An 8,881-nucleotide genomic window follows, 5' to 3' on the forward strand; every position below is an offset into this window, starting at 1 on the left:
ATATATATATATATATCAAAATTCAATTATCTATTTTTGTATTGTTTGCATTTTATATTCATGGAAAACAATGTATCAATTGTTCTTTTCTGATATATTTTATTTTTAAGCGGTGCTGTTTACAGTTTTAGACAAAACGAAGATGACACAAAAATTGCTGCTGCTTGTGCAGAGGGCTGGCATCTCAATTGCCCAAGACCCTCGCTCTTTCCCCTCTCCCCACCCCTGATGTATCGCACTGTCCATCCCCTCCCTCCATGATAGGGACAGCATAAGATGCCCAGGTATTAAGACAAATGCCAGGTGACTCAGGCATGTGGAACCTGGTAGATAGCATATCTTTTTATGGTTTTATTTTTTTTCTTTCAGACTCGCCCTTCCCTGTGTGTAGATCTTCTAGAAGTACTCATGTCTGTGTCTCTCTCTTTCCTCTTTATGTTTTCTGCTCTAGTTTTGAAACTAGAATGCCCATGTTTTGCTATTTGTCATGTTGGGTTTCTCCAAAGAGCATTTTGGGGGTATTCTCCACCCAATAAGGAGGGCAGGAGATTTCTCAACTATTCCCCATTTCCCCAAGAAGCTGGGGGAGACAAATGAAAGTGATGCTTGAACCATCAGGAATTGGCCATCTCATTGAGGAAACCCTTACATGGGACTTTCCAAGGAGCTCAGTTGATTGTGACATTCACCCAGAAGAGACGTTGGGGAATTCCTTGACCCCTCTTGCTGCTTTGGGGGAATCTCTTCCTCTACCACCATTCCCACTCCCCTGCTGTGCTCCAGCTCACACATGGATGGAACTTTGGGGGAACAGTGACTATTAGGGTGATGGCTTGCTGGCCTGATTACCTACTTTTCCATTATATAGTCACTCCAAAGAAGAAAATTCACATGGCATGTGTGTGTGTGAGGACTGGACCTACTGAGAGGTGGGGCTTTAATTATTATTCTTGTTACTATTGGTGCTTATTTTCCCTGATGTATATGGGGGTGGGGCGGGGTGGGGTGGGGTGGAGTGGGGTGGTGGAAGGTGGGGGGGGACCAGGAATGTATACTTAGGTCATGTTAAATAAAATGGCTGGGGGACAAAGGAAAGAAGTTGGAAACTGCAGTACATCCTTACCCCAGGTGTAAGAGTTCTTTCTCTCCCAGTGAAATATGGGAAGCATGGCCCCTGGATGTGCCCTAGCTTCCCCTTCCCTATCCCTGAGACATCATGGAATTGCCTGGATTGTGACCTCTCCAATCCTAGTTCTCATTGATGTCTGGATATCTTGATGCACTGCCTGTTTGTAATAACAAATATTTCTTTTACTGAATGTTAATAAACTGGGTTCAAGAGGGACCCCCGGTCACTAAAGCGCATTCTTGTGGTTTGTTCCACATCAGTATGCCTGTGACCCATGGTTGCTGGGTTTGCCCTTGAAGGGAAATGAAGAAAGCAAAGGGATGTGGGGTGGTCAACTGGCAAGGGGGAAAGAAAACAGAGCTGAAAGTAAAGGAAACTTTAACTTCAGTTCATCCAAACCATGCCCCGAATCTCAATCTGATGATGTAGTACTCTCCATCATATTGCCCATGCCCTGAAACCTTCCAGGGAGCTGGCTTCTGAAATTAACCTCTGTTCATGTAAATGTGTTAGCCTCCCCACCAGCCGGGAGGCAGAGGTGTGAAGCTCTTATCCATGGCTCCAGCAAAAGGATACATTTAATGGTAAGACTCTCAGGCCAACCTGAAAAGAATAGCATCCTTTACTCAGGCCTATGGGCAGAGCTGCTGGCCAGGCTGCCTGAGAGATGCTCAGGCCTATGGGCAGAGATGCTGGCCAGGCTCCCCCAGCTATTCAATTGTGCGGCTGAGTGAGGAGCATGTGGCTTCTGCACTATTGCAAGTCATCTCATCTGTTGGCACCAGAGGTGTACCACAGCAACAACTTAGTCACCTGGGTCATATCCTGATTTCCAGGCCTTTTCTAGCCTAAGCAGTAATCACTTTCCCCCTTTCTGTTACCTGTGCCATCAACTAGGAGAAGGTGACTGTGTTAATGGCTCAGATTTCTCTAATCCAAGCTCTTAACCATTCATCCCTGGTGAGCAAGGGTGTCTGGCATCTGTTGGTGGGCTTCCTTGAGTTCTGCCCAATTGCCATGTCCAAGCCAGGAGGACTAAAATAGCTGCTTGAATGTGCTGTGGATAGTGCTCCTAGGCTCCTTGGGGCCCCTTTTCAGACTAAGATGCTTATTGGCCCCCAGGACTTCATGAGTCAAGCAAAGCCAAAATAGATGCAAATTAGCAAGAGAGAAAAAGGAACATTCTGGGAGGGAAGTTGATAATGATGTATAGAAATGAAATTCTCTGTCCTGGGCTCTCATGAAAGGAATCATCATTGCTCAGGGGACGTTTGGGGCAACACCTGGAAAGGCCTTATTACATCTATGGGAAATTCATGGGGGTCAGGGAGGCTTAGATTTCTGCTGTAATTTTTGCCCCTCATTAATCAGTGAGAACTTGGCCAAATCCCTTCTCCTTGTGAGTCTCAGTTTCCCCAATAATAATATATGGGTGGCATGGACATACATTAGATTTCCCTAATGGCTCAGCAGGTAAAGAATCTTCCTGCAATGCAGGAGATAAGAGTTCGATCCCTGGGTCGGAAAGATCTCCTGAGGGAGGAAATGGTAACCCACTCCAGTGTTCTTGCCTGGAGAATCCCCATGGACAGAGGAATCTGGCAGACTACAGTCCAAAGTGTTGCAAAGAGTTGGACATGACTGAGTGACTAAGCACACACACACACAGCACATGGGCATAGATTTGACTAGACTAGTTTCCATATGTAAGACACGAAGATAGGGCTACCCCCAAGTGACCTATGGCATTTTATCAACTACCTAAGTCCAGCACGCCCCAGCTATTTAATTCAGTTGGACTTGGGGGGAGTTCTATTGTGGTTCCCACCATGACTGATGTATTAGACCTCTTTCTGTTCTGTGACTAATGGCTGCCTTTGCTGTGACCCCCTGGGGAGTCCTTAGCAATACTGGAGAGAGCCATTGGTGGAGGAAATCTCTAAAGACCTTTCTTAGATCATCAAGAAAACTGCCTTGGTCAGCTGTAGTGCTATTCTCTGGTCTGCTTGGACTCTGGGGTTGTGTGTAGTGAATGGCCCTTCTTTGTTCCTCATTTCTGTTTAGAGCAGATGGAAATCTGATAGACGAGACATTTGTGCAAGTCTTCTGGAGGATGCTGTAGGCAAGCTGTTAGCTCTGTACTGCCACTACCTTGACTGGACTCTGGACCCCAGTGACTCTGTCCCTTTTCTCTCTAGATAATTCCTAGACTTTGGCTTGTATGACTTTTGGGGGCCAGACCTAGCCAATAGGAACAAGTGGCCTGAGGTAGCACTTTCTAGTCTGCAAATTTCTTCTGTCTCCATTAGTTTCTAAAAGGCCACTGAAGTAGTTGGGCAGAATGGATGAGTTTATCCCAACTTTACAGATAAGGACATGGAAGCAGTGAGAAGTGAAATGACTTGCTCATGGTGATCTAGAACATTGACTGCAAGTCAGGATGGGTAAGAGGATGGGCAGGCTGGGGTGAAATATGTGTAAGAGAATACTACTAATAATTTTCCAAGCACAAAATAAATAATATAATTGATATGTACCAGGCACTAGACACTTTAACTGCATTATCTTGTGTAATGTTTACCTTAACTGTATGAGGTTGACATTATTGTATCTGCATTTTCAGATAAGAAAACAGAGCCTCAGAAAGGTTAAGACCCTTGCCAAAATTCACACAACCAGGTCATTAGACTTCAAATATCCTGCTTTTTCTGTTGCATTTGTAGTGAAGCTGCTGTTTCTATGTACATTGGGGTACTAGGGGTTGAATCTCAGCAGCAGGCCCAAAGTCAGAACATCCTAAAGCTAAATTGGACCTCTGGCTGCCTCTTTATCTCACTGAGCCCAGCCAAGCTTCCCAGCTCCAAGCCCAGGTCAGAGGCCCTTGTGAGCCCAGGGAGCAACTACTTTCCCTCATTCCCACCTCTAGCCTTGGATCTCTGGGAATTGTTCCCAGCCAGGTGGGCCTATCCCTTCTCCCATTTAAACCTGCTAATAAGCAGCCTGGGGGAAAAAGATGACTAGCAGAGTGAATCAATAGGTGTGAGGTTGGAGAACTGGTGTCTGGCCACTCAGACCTTCACCATCAATTGGAGCATTTCCTCATGAAGAGTTAATTGCAAATCACTTAACAGTCACGGTGAGAAACAGTCTTATTTTCTGGAAGAATAATTGCTGTCTGATGGGCTCTTGAAGGCTACTCTACTCTGCTCCTTCAGTTTCTCTCCTGCTTTTCCACTTCCTCCCTCTGGATGCCTGAACATATTTTCTCTCAGCCCATGAAGAACCTTATGAGATTTCCAATGGGCTCCTATGTAGAACCCAGTGCCAACAGGAAGTGGATGCTCTGTCTGTCCACAAATTCTGTGATTAAAATTAATATGTATGTCCTTCAAGAGGCAGAAAATGGAATGGACATCCGTGTCCATCCACAAACTCAGATGTGGGTGGGCAAGAAAATAGTCCTTGTTTGTTTTATTTAAAGTAACTGAATTCTGACTCCAAAACTCCCATTCAAGCAGAGAAGCAGAAAATTCCATGTTTTTCATGACTGGGGACCCACTGAAGTTTGGCACTGGAATCCAAGGGGTACTTGTATTACCCAGAAGTTAAGGGTAACTAATCTCTAATCTATTCCAGTCACCACTGATATCCTCATTTTCCATGCCCACAGTGATGGAAGAGAAGCTGAGAGCCCCAAGGTCCTAGGTCCTGCCTCCCTCTGGGTACCTTAAAACAATCTCCTCCCCATCTTTGAGGCACTGCCCTAAGCAGTTTTTGTGCTTCCCTACTGCCCCAGACTCAGGAGCTCTCCATTCCCACGTGGGGCTGGGAGTGGGAGGGATCCCTCTTCATTTTTTTTTCTTTCAGGGCTTTTCCTTGTCCTTTATGATTATATATCAATGGTGGCTTCATAATTTTATAAAACAGTGATAGAGTCAGTGATGTCAGCCTGCTTTGGCTTTCTACACTGTGAAATCCATCTTGCAAGAGGTCTTTTAAGGGCCTGGTTACCTCCATGTAGTGGGGGTATGGGGTGTGGGGATATAGAGGGGCAGCAAACAAATAAACATGAATATTTCCAGAAATTACCCTGCCACAAAATACTGCTTTATTGAAGGAAAAAATTATTTCACTGTCCTACAATTTAGGACAGCAAGATTTTAGTCCCTGTTCTACCTGCAACTGATGGAAACTTCATATCTCAGAGCCTCAGGTTCTTTCATCCTTAAATGAGTTGGAGAACACAGAATCTCAGACTGTGGTCCTTTCCTCACCCTTTCCTTTTTGATGCTTAAATTCTTCCTATATCATCTGTCTTGCTCCTGCTCACCTCCACTGGCATAGATTCCTGGGGCAGTTTTAATGCCTAAGATGTCCCTACTTACATTGAACTGGAATAGGCCTAGCTTAGTCTCTGGGAGTCACACAGATCCTATTTGCTATCTACTCTTTTTGCCCCATAACAGTCCTTCCAGATCTGAAGGCAGAGATAGTATTCTTTGGTTCAACAAATGTTAAGTACCTATTCTAGGTGCTGAGGGTCAAGCAGTGAATAAGTAAGATAAAAATAAATCCTTCCCCCACCCCCCACCCCCACTTATGGGACTTACTTTTTTCTGCAGGTGGGCAGATAATGAAGCAAAATAAAGTTATCATATGTCAGATGGTGATAGGTACAATGGAGGGAAATAAAGGAAAGACAGGAGGTTCCAATTTAAAATAGAGTGCTCAAGAGAAGACTCACTGTGCAGGTCACATTTGAGAGAAGAACTGAAACCTCAAGGTAAGAGAAGATAATAAATACCAGGAACAACCAGGAGTCCAGTGTACCTGAAGTGGAATGAGTGAAGGGATGAGGTCACAGAGGTAATGTTGGAGTGAGGGAGATGAGAAGACTGTTGAAAAGACTGACTCCTGTCCTGAGTTAGAGTGGAGCAGAGAATGACATGGCCTGATTCTTGTTATCTGGCATTGTCTCTTTTCCAAGCTAAACAGTGCTACATCCTTCCAGTCTTTCCTCATATGTCCTTGGTCTAAGTCCCTTTCCCAGCATTCTCAATCCATGCTGAATGCACTCCACTATTAGTGGCCCTCTTCAAGTGTGGGTCTCAGAATAAGACTCTTTAGACAAATTCACCTAGGTCCTTTTTTATTACTCCTGAACACCTGCAAGCGTCTAAGTGGTATGAGTTTTCAGTCAAACAGACCTTGATTCTCTTTTTGGTTCCATGACCTACTTATGTGAGCTTGGATAAGTGAGACCTTCTCTAAGTCTCAACATCTTCATCTATAAAATGGAAGAGATAATCTGTACCTTGTTGGAATTAGCAATGATGTGTATAAAGCTTCTCTATCCAGTGCCTGGCCCATGTGGGCCCTACCCAGATGATGGTCAATCTCAGTTGTCACTGTGGCCTGTACCCTTGGCACATAGGCAACCTCAATTTGGATCCTTGGTAGGTGTGGACCCTATAGTGGTTGAGAATCTAGTCAACCTGGTCACCTTCTGTGAAGACCTAAGCTGCTCAAGAAATATGAGTATGGGCCCCTCATATTTCCCTCACTGACTTTTGTGAGTGCCTGTTGGTGGCTAGACTTAAGCATCCCAGAAAAGCCAGAGCTGTCAGCAGGGTGCAAATAAAGGACTAACCAAAATGCTTTCCTCAGGGTCCCTCCCTTGAGGGCTGCTTTCAGGCCTTAAAGCCAAGTGTTTGTAGGATATTTATAATGTCACCTCTGGGGCTGGACTTAGAGGTATGCCAGTCTGAAGGACCCTACTCACCTGGAAGTTGAAAAAAATGGCTTGGGACAGACCTGTGCAGAGAGCAGCCAGAGTGTGTAACAGGCAAGTCCTTGAGATTCTGACTAGGTCTGTCATCAGCCCTGAGCATGTTTTCTCCCCTGATAAATGGGGTCATTAATGCCTACTCAGGCTCTCTCTCCCACCAATCCTGTGCTTCAGCAGAGACTATCTGCATTTTTCCTACTGGAAAATGCGTGCGTGCTAAGTCGCTTCAGTCATGTCTGACTCTTTGCGACCCTATGAACTGTAGCCCACCAGGCTCCTCTGTCCATGGGGATTCTCCAGGCAAGAATACTGGAGTGGGTTGCCATGCCCTTCTCCAGGGCATCTTCCCTACCCAGGGATTGAACTAGCTTCTTTTATGTCTCCTGCATTGGCAGGCTGGTTCTTTACCATTAGGGCCACCTGGAAATACAGTAGATACTAAATGTGAAAGTACTTTTTAAAAAGTTGTAAAAGGCTACAGAAATGCAAAATGGTAGTAGTATTCAAATGCTTTGGTACTGGTTGTCTGCCCTCTATGAGTTCATTTTTCTCACAAAGTCAGGGCCCTGTGAAAAGGCATTTGTACCTACCAGTAGCCAGATCCCTTCTGCTAAAAATGACATTCTATTAGGTTGAAGTACATGAATTATCCAGTCATTGGATACAGTGACTTAAGAGTTTTATTTTTGACGTGTATGTGTGGGGTGTATTTTTTTAATTGCCTTTAACTAAAGGAATTCACTCTCTTAATGCTCCCAACCTCTCAATCTCAGTTTATCCCCAACTTCCTCATTCAATCAGGTAAGACTATGAATTGCTATCCTATCTCCCTCCTGCCTTCCTCCTAAAATAGATATGCAAATTATCTGGAAAACTGTAAAGCAAAGTGCCAAAATGGTTGTCATTATTACTGGCATTTTCTGTGCAATTTGAATTCTTCAGGAGGAAGCTTCATGTTCAAATTGACCATTACTGCCCTCATACTGAGATCCTTTACTAAATGTTATAAAGGGATGTAGAGATAAGCAGTGGTATGTTACAGCCAACTTGTATCAACTCTTAAGAACCAATTGTGTATGCACATCTCTTCCCAATTCCACATTCAGTGACATCACATGGTGGTGGTGGTTTAGTTGCTAAGTCGTGTCCAACTCTTGCAACCCCATGGACTGTAGCCTGCCAGGCTCCTCTGTCCATGGAATTCTCCAGGCAAGAATACTGGAGGGGATTGCCATTTCCTTCTCCATGGAATCTTCCCAACCCAGGAATCAAACCTGGGTCTCCTGCATTGCAGGCAGATTCTTTACCGACTGAGCTACGAGGGAAGACATCACATTGGTAGATGAAATTGGCAATGATAATATCCTCTATGGAAATGGGCAAACACTACAAATATGAATTTTTTTTTCAAAAATCTAGAATTGTTTCAATCATAAAGGATCTGCCAATTTAGCAGTGGTGTGTGTGTTTCCATGTATATATGTCTGACTGCACATTCATACATACTGTGTGAAAGTGGTAAGGTACACTTTATTTTCCTCTGATTCCTTACCAAAATGGACAAGGCTCTGACGTGAGAAACACAGCACTGATGGGGTAAGAATAACCACAGGTCTTTTGCCTCATTGTCTGCACTAAGTTAAAGGTCAGAATTCAGGTCCTTATATCCTTATACCATAGCCTCATTATTCCACCACACACTTTCTCGCTTCCTCACTCTTTCTCTTCACTCCACCCTCACCAGTCTGCCTGTGTCTTATCCTAAGAGTGCTGGAAATTTGAGTATGTCCAAAGGAGAGCAAAGGAAAGTTATTACAACAGTTGGAAATAGGATCTATGAGGAAGGGTGAAAGGAAGTGTCCCTTGAGAAAAGAAATGTGCCTGTCAACAGAATAATAGTCTTCACATATCAAAAGACTGATATACAGGTGATGCTATACTGCTTTTTTACATTTCCTGAAGGC

Source organism: Dama dama, chromosome X, assembly GCF_033118175.1.
Source record: "Dama dama isolate Ldn47 chromosome X, ASM3311817v1, whole genome shotgun sequence".
Taxonomy (NCBI): Eukaryota; Metazoa; Chordata; class Mammalia; order Artiodactyla; family Cervidae; genus Dama; species Dama dama.